Genomic DNA, 8,658 nt, shown 5'->3' on the forward strand with positions numbered 1-8,658 from the left:
GGTACTCGACCAGTTTTCAGTGATGGTTAGTTTCTTTTTCCATCCTCTTCTTCCTCCTGTGTCTACACTCTGAGACCTTCCTCTGCGTTAGGTATTGCAAACCTTTTTTTTTTTTTTTTTTAGGAGGAAGAATTACTTTTCATCTCTGCAAAGCCTTGAGAGCTGTGGTAGGCACTGGTTTCAAGGAAGGTGAGGAGGGCTGGGGGAAAGAAAAATGGAAATGCCTGATGTGAGAGTTCCTGAGTCCGGGTAGCAGATCATGGTGACCAGAATTCTTGGGTCACTTTGAGGGAGTAGGTAGCTGGGCATATTGGCCATCCATGCCGTCCAACTTTCCTCTCTCATCCGTCAACCAACTCAGTTCCTCATAGCTCCCCAAGGGGCTTCCTGCCTGATCCGAGCATATCTGCTTGTGCTGCACGTGACCCGCATGATTTATGGCCCCTGTGATTTTGCTCATGCCTTTGGCTACCCTGAGAAAGCCCTTAGGCCTTCCCCTTTGCCAATTTCCTCCCCTTCCTGTGCTTCAAAACCGGTCTCATACTGTAAACATAATTTATTGATTTTTTTTAAAACTTCTTAGCATCAACCTATGAAAAAGTCCAGAAGACTTAACTGAAGTTAGGGAACAGAATGTAAATGCTACAAAACTTGGAAGTCACACTTGACAGTAGTGTTGAGAGGGAAGGGACAGGAGATGAGAGTGGAGGCAGATACTCTTACCTTACAAACTGAGGTGTCAAGAGATCCTGTTTATTGATGATGGAGCATGAAATAAAGGAATGTGTCATTTAAAGTTACAAAGCAACCAGTGTACGTACAAAAATAACAATAAAACTATATTAGAAGGACATGAGGAGGAAAGATGGGAGTGCGAATCCTTACCTTTTAAACAGAAAATCAAGAAATGTCTGAATAAGTATGTTGTTTACAGGTAAATAACAGAAAATAAAACAGAAACAGTTAAAGTAATTCAGATGGTTCCCTTTGGACTTTTTTTTTTTTCTGGCATTTCTATAACTTTATTTGACAATCAGCCGTTAGTTCTCATCCACATTAACTGCAGATTTTTGAAAGTGGTGACAGGTAAATTGGTAACCAACGTATAGAGCTTGTTTGGTGACTCTTCATCTTCATTATGTTTTCTGGACAACCACACACGGGTACGGTATGGGACATTCCTTATTCCTTTGGAGCAGACAGCTTTGTTGAGCCTAGTGTCAATGCGTACATCTGGAGTGCCCATCTCCTTCATGGCAAATGTCCGGATTTCTTTGAGTGCCTGAGGGGCACACTTCTTGAAACCCACTCCAGGGATGCGCTTGTGAACGTTGATAGTGTATACTCTGGTCACCACCTCGCTGATGGCTGACCGGCCCTTCTTCTTCTCGCTGCACTTTGCAGGAGCCATCCTGCCGGGCTGGGGTTGGAAAGGATTCCCTTTGGACTTGAATAGACATTTCTCCAAAGAAGATGTATGAATGGCCCACAGACACATGAAAAGGTGCTCAACGTCACTGGTCATTAGGGAAATACAAATCAAAACCACAATAAGTTACTACCTCACATGCTTTAGAATGGCTACTATCAAAAAAACAGAACAGTAGGTGTTGGTGAAGATGTGGGGAAATTGGAACACTTGTGCATTGCTGGGGGGAATGTAAAATGGTGCAGCGGCTGTGGAAAACAGTATGGCAGTTCTTAAAAAAATTAAGAACAATTACCACATGATCCAACAATTCCACTTCTGGGTATGCACCCAAAAGAATTGAAGGTAGGGACTTGAGTAGACATTTGTACATCAATGTTCATTGAAGCATTATTCACAATAGCCAAAGGCAGAAACAACCCAAATGTCCGTGGATGGATGGATGGATGGATGGATGAACAAGATGTGGTGCATACAACAGAATATTATTCAGCCTTATAAAGGAAGGAAATTCTGACTTACGCTACAAGGGTCAACCTTGTAGCAACATTTAAGGTATGCTAAGTATGATAAGGACAAATACTATATGATTTCACTTATACGAGGAGTCTACAGTAGTCAAATTCATAGAGACAGGAAGTAGAATGATGGTTGCCAGGGGCTGCAGGGAGGGGGAATAGGGACTTCTCGTTGTAGGATACAGGATTTTAGTTTGGGAAGATGGAAAAGTTCTGGAGATGGGTGGTGGTGATGGTTACAAACAATGTGAATGTACTACTACTTTTTGTTAAAAAGCCTTTTTCTTGTTTTATTTTCCTAAGACGGTGTACATGTTTTCTCTTAATAAATTTTTTTATTAACAGCCCAAGGGAGGCATCCTGACTAGTGGCATTGATCATTTACAGAGACTAGCATGTTTCATGAGGTTTTCAATGGGTGCCAAGGGGTTACATAGGCCTGCAATCGGCCTCGGAGTCAGGTCTGGGAAGAATCCAGCTCTGCTGCCTTTCCTCTCAATGACCCTGAGCAAAGTTCTTTTCTCTGGTGTAATTTTTCAAAGCTCTCTGTTGTAAATGACTGTTTCCAAGTAGTATATGAAAAATGTCTCTTTCAAAGAAATTTCTTCTCTGTAAGTCTGAGAAGGGAGCTGTCTAATAAGAGATGCAGTAGTCATGAAGGAAAGGTGGGAAAAAAGACACTGCTGGCAGCCACATAAAGAAGAAAAAGGAGGATGAGGGAGGGACTTTTACATAAAGAAGAAAAAGGAGGATGAGGGAGGGACTTTTACATATAGAAGAAAAAGGAGGATGAGGGAGGGACTTTTAATTTTGAAAGAAGAGATGACAGTGACTTGATACATGATGCCTATACTCTACCAATCAGATCCAGTAGCCAGTATCAAAAACAAAACAAAACAAACAAAAAAGCAGGGCTGATAAAAATTGTTCTAAAAACGATGTTTCTGATTTTCTAGCTGAAAGTGAAAATAAGGAACTCGTTCTGAACTGCTGTGTAAAGTAAAATTATTTGATCACAACTGATGATGGCAGACACAGACAGTCATGATCTTAAACAATCAGTATTTTCTTGCTGACAACTCAAAATTGAAAAAACTAAAGAAACTGCAATCTCAGCAGCTGCCAAAAGTTGTGAAAGCCTTGCTTTCATAAAGAGTGTGGTACAAAAATCTTTCTTTAGACGATGTAATTTTAAACTTTTCTTGGGTCAAAGTCAAGAGCTAAAGTCACCTGTCAAGACTTGAATAAGACCCAGTGTTATCAGACCAAATCTAATTTATCTTCCTTTACTCAATCATTGGTTCAACAGACATTCCTTGAGTGCCCACTAGGTACCAGGCACAAGGCTGGGCTCTCAGGCTGCAGATATGTATAAGACAGGTGGGGCTTCCCTGGTGGCGCAGTGGTTAAGAATCCGCCTGCCAATGCAGGGGACACGGGTTCGAGCCCTGGTCCGGGAAGATCCCACATGCCGCGGAGCAACTAAGCCCGTGCGCCACAACTACTGAGCCTGTGCTCTAGAGCCGCGAGCCACAACTACTGAAGCCCATATGCCACAACTACTGAAGCCCGCGCGCCTAGAGCCTGTGCTCTGCAACAAGAGAAGCCACCACAATGAGAAGCCTGCGCCCCGCAACAAAGAGTAGCCCCCGGGGCTTCCCTGGTGGCGCAGTGGTTGGGAGTCCGCCTGCCGATGCAGGGGACACGGGTTCGTGCCCCGGTCCGGGAGGATCCCACATGCCGCGGAGCGGCTGGGCCGGTGAGCCATGGCCGCGGAGCCTGTGCGTCCGGAGCCTGTGCTCCGCAACGGGAGAGGCCGCAGCAGTGAGAGGCCCGCGTACCGCAAAAAAAAAAGAGTAGCCCCCGTTCACTGCAACTAGAAAGCCCGCGTGCCCAATGCAGCCAAAAATTAAATAAATGAATAAATTAATTAATTAAAAAAAAATAAGACAAGTGTCTGCTCTCAGGGAGCTCACTGTCTAGTAGAGAACACCAACCCTGAGACTGATGGTGGCATGTGGTGTGGCCAGTGCCATGGGAGAAGGGAGACAGGGGACAGGCACCTACCCCAGGTGTGTCACCGAAGGTCTCTTAGAGGTCTGAGCTGAGTGAGTAGTGTATTAGTTTCCTAACACTGCTGGAATAAATTACACAAGTTTAATGGTTTAAAACAACAGAAATTTATTCTCTTACAGCTCTGGAGGCCAGAAGTCTGAACTGAGTCTTGTGGGACTAAAATCAAGGTGTTTGCAGGGCTGGTGCTTTCCAGAGGCTCTGGAGAGAATTGTTCCTTGTTGCTTCCAGCTTCTGGTGGCTCCAGGCGTCACACGCATCTCTGCCTCCTTGGTCACATTGCCTCCTCCTCTTCTATGTCCAATCTCCCTCTGCCTTTCTTATAAGGACAATTGTGATTACATTTAGGACCCACATGGTTAATCCTAAAAAATCTCTCCATAGCAAGATCTTTAATTTGGTTACATCTGAAAAGTCCCTTTTGCCATATAAGGTAACATATTCACAGGTTCCAGGGATTAGGACATGGCTAACTTTGGGAGCCATTATGCAGCCCACCCCAGATAGGATTGGGAGGCGAAACTGTGGACGGCCAATGGGATGTTTATAGGGGGAGAGTATATAAATGGGAGTGTGGAGAAAGTATACGTGAAGGCAGGGAGCACGTACATTCTGGAAGTTACTAGTATTGTTATGGGAGTGCTTTTTTGGGAGTAGTGGGAGGCAAGGCGGGGCCTTATGAGAGAGGCAGGCAAAGTGTATAATGATTACAGATTTTATTTCCAGCATGTCCTTAGCTGGCAGGTGGTATGTGGTAGGTACTCAATATATTTTGGGAGATTTGAGTCAAATGAATGACTCAAACAAGTTATATTCTTAGAATGCCTACTATATATTTGTTGGAGGTATAAATAGAAAAAGAATCCCCATTTGGTGGTATTCAAACCCTATGACCAATAAGTGAGGCCTTTCAAGGCCTAGGCAGTATGTCAGGATGCTTCCAGATGCTCGTACCATGACCTAAGCTAATCCATGTTGCCACTCTGCCACTTTCAGCGTACAGACAATGTCTTCTTCCCTGATGGTCTCACCATGGCAGTTCCAGGCATCACACACAGACAGAATCAGCAGAGAAGCATAGCAGCCTTTGATTAGCAAGGAAAGCCTTTCTCTTGAGCTCCCCAGCAAACGCCCTGGGGTTCAATCATTGTTATCCCTGCCAACAATTCGAATGCAACCAGGGCATGGGGTAGCCATAGGGCATCAGTGGAAAGAGCTCACTTTTGGTCAGGGTGATCAGAAAAGTATTTCTGGAGGAGGTGGCATCTAGACTGTGCCTTGAAGGATGAAAAGGATGGTGACAGTGGAGAGGGAGGAAAGGGCATTCTAAGATGAATGGCATGAACAAAGAGGAGGAGGTGGAAACATACAAGTGTTGATTGGTTTTACAGGAATTATTTTTTAAAGTGACTTCTAGGGACTGAGAACTTTGTGTATTTTTTCCCATTTAATCCTTATTCAAAATATAGCTTCCTCTATAGGTGGAAATTTATGATTGAGGAAATCCAGGATTGGAGAGATTCTGTGATGTGTCCAAAGTTGGCAGAACCAGGACTTGATCTCAAGTTATATCCAACCTACGGTGATTTTATTCATTCATTCATTCATTGTTTATTTATTTATATTAAACTTTTCTACATTATAATTTATTACAAATTTATAATACATGTGCCTTGTAACCGATGTTCAAGGTAAGCAAGATTAAAAGTGTGGGTATTCCATACCTTTCCCAAGCTCTTATACACGTGTAGACATATGTAAATGTTTCTTCACCTCTCCCTTTATGTATTTTTTCCAAAACATGAAATCATCCTGGAAAATTTATGAAATCTGAATACGGTCCATAGATTGATAATAGTATTGATCAGTATTAACTTGTTGATTTTTATAACTATCCTGCGGTTATATAAGAGTTTTACTTGTACTTGGGAGAGACACACTGTTGTATTTATGGATGAAGGGATATCATGTCTGCAACATACTCTTAAATAGTTCAGAAATATGTGTATATTTCTGTAGTAAAATGTTAACAGTTGGGAAATTTGGGTGAAGGGTATCCAGGAATTCTTCCTTCTATCCTTGCAACTTTTAAGTCTGAAATAAGGTCAAAGTTTTAAATTTTTTAAAACTGAGATCATGCCATGCATCTTACTCAGTGACTTGCATTTTTTGCTTGAGCGTATACAACAAACATTTTTTTTCCAGGTCAATACGTGTAGTTCTATGAATTCTCTTTAATGGCTGCATCATGTGCCACAGTGAGGTTCCATTGTGTAAATACATTCTAATTTGTTCAACTACTCCCCTTTTGATGGATTTGACTTTAAATACAATGTTAATTACATATTAAGGACTCCTGTAAGTTTGTATCTGTTTCCACACTCTCTATGTTGTTCCATTGATAACTGCCCATGACAATGCTATACTCATGGTGACAATAGCCCCCCTCATGGCTATTTTTTAATTTCATTAAGTGTTCTTGGCAATTCTCATACACTTACCCTCCCATATGAATTAGATTTTTTCCATCTTATATGCATTTTAAGATCACTTTTACCTAGTTCTAAAAACAAAACAAAAATCTTTTGGGGGGCTTCCCTGGTGGCGCAGTGGTTGAGAGTCCGCCTGCCGATGCAGGGGACACGGATTTGTGCCCTGGTCCGGGAAGACCCCACATACTGCGGAGCGGCTGGGCCCGTAAGCCGTGGCCGCTGAGCCTGCGCGTCCGGAGCCTGTGCTCCGCAATGGGAGAGGCCACAACAGTGAGAGGCCCGCGTACCGTAAAAAAAAAATAAATAAAAAATCTTTTTGGGATTTCTAATTGCAATTACTTTAAATTTGAAGTTCACTTTGGGACGGACTCATTTATAGGAACATGGTTTATCTCTCTACATGTGGAAGTATTTAAAGCAAATCTATGTAAATAAGTAAGCTATATATACAGAGATCATGTGCCTTAAAAAGCTCTTTGGGGCCTTTTTCAGAGGCTCTCTGAGTCAGACTTTTTTTCAGTCCACCTCTGGCTGTGGGTTGAAGCATGAAAGGGGCCAACTGCCCTCAGAAAGGTTGACGTCACTGCATGGTGCCATTCAGCTCTTTCCTGCGTGTATCTCTCCGTGGGTCCTTGACACACTTTCCCATTTTATTATCCCCATTCGACAGAAGGCGAAACAGAAGCTTGGAGTGCTGGATCAACTTGCCAGGATCGCACTGGACCTAGCAGTGGCAGCGCTGGCCTGATGCCCAAGGTTTTTCCAGGAAGCTGCTGCCTCCTGTCCTAGTCCTGAGCTTTGTCTTCTCAAGGGCTATGCTACCTGTGTTCTCTTTGGCAGCTGCTCAAACAACCTCAGTATCCTGACACAAGGTGGCACTTCGTTTGAGGAGCTGCAGCGCAGGGCTAGTCTATCGTTCCTGAGCAAAAAGCTGTCAACAGATAACGGGCTTCACTTTCTCATGAAGTTGTGGTTTTCCAGCCTCAGGGAGTGAAAAAATCTTTCTCAAAGTGAAGAGCTGCTGTCAATTCCTCACTCTGCTGCCCTGCTTCCCTGGGCTGCATCTCTGCCTGTCTGAATCTGACCCGTTCTTTTTTTTTTTTAAATTTATTTATTTATTAATTTTTGACTGTGTTGGGTCTTCGTTTCTGTGCGAGGGCTTTCTCCAGTTGCAGCAAGCGGGGGCCACTCTTCACCGCGGTGCACGGGCCTCTCACTGCGGAGCACAGGCTCCAGACGCGCAGGCTCAGCAGCTGTGGCTCACAGGCCCAGTCGCTCTGTGGTATGTGGGATCCTCCCAGACCAGGGCACGAACCCGCGTCCCCTGCACCAGCAGGCAGACTCCCAACCACTGCGCCACCAGGGAAGCTCCATCTGACCCATTCTTCAAAGCCCAACTTAAATGCCACTTCCTCCATGGAGCCTTTTCTGATTTCTTCCTTCTTCCCAGGCTCCTCCCTGCCATGCTGGGTATGACCCACCTTCTTCCAAATACACTCACTTGCTGTGACTGTCCTTAAAGAGATAAATAGTTGACTTCTCTGAGCCTTAATTACTTCCCTTCTAAAACTGAAATAATATCTGCCTTTTATATCTGGCTGTTATGAGTTAAAAGAAATAATATACGTAAGTCACAGTCCTAGGCACACAGGACGCTTTTACATATGTTAGTCTGGTGTTATCACACTCAAATGTACACCCGCACAGCCCTGCACATTCACACGCACATTTTCTCTGTATGTGTTAGGACCCTTATTCTTTCTACCTTCTATAATAATTATGTGTGTAGGTTCCTGGGGTGGGGGTAGGGAAATAGGGTGTAGTGAAAAGAAACAGGATTTGGAATAAAAAATTTGGGTCTTCCCCTCAACCAGCTGTGTGACTAAGGTCATGTTTACTTCTCCCTGAGTTTCTTCCTTCATAAAAGAGAGATAACAAAAAAATGTGCTTCATAGTTTCTTCATGTATCAATACATTATCAGAATAAGACTGGTGTATATGTATAGCTGATTCACTTTGTTATAAAGCAGAAACTAACACACCATTGTAAAGCAATTATACTCCAATAAAGATGTTAAAAAAAAAAGGATGCTCAAGGGCTTTAGAGATTGCCAAGTGCTAATGTATTGTTACCCAATTGCTCTTG

At 43.3% G+C, this 8,658-nt stretch overlaps 1 pseudogene; it reads right to left on the reverse strand.

Moving 5' to 3' along the window:
• Positions 1–898: 898 nt before the first annotated feature.
• Positions 899–1,576, reverse strand: LOC115803051 (large ribosomal subunit protein eL31 pseudogene; annotated as a pseudogene).
• Positions 1,577–8,658: the final 7,082 nt, after the last annotated feature.

The sequence above is a fragment of the Delphinapterus leucas genome, chromosome 19, assembly GCF_059928025.1.
Source record: "Delphinapterus leucas isolate spDelLeu-1000000601 "Yukka" chromosome 19, BTC_Dleu_Yukka2, whole genome shotgun sequence".
NCBI lineage: Eukaryota > Metazoa > Chordata > Mammalia > Artiodactyla > Monodontidae > Delphinapterus > Delphinapterus leucas.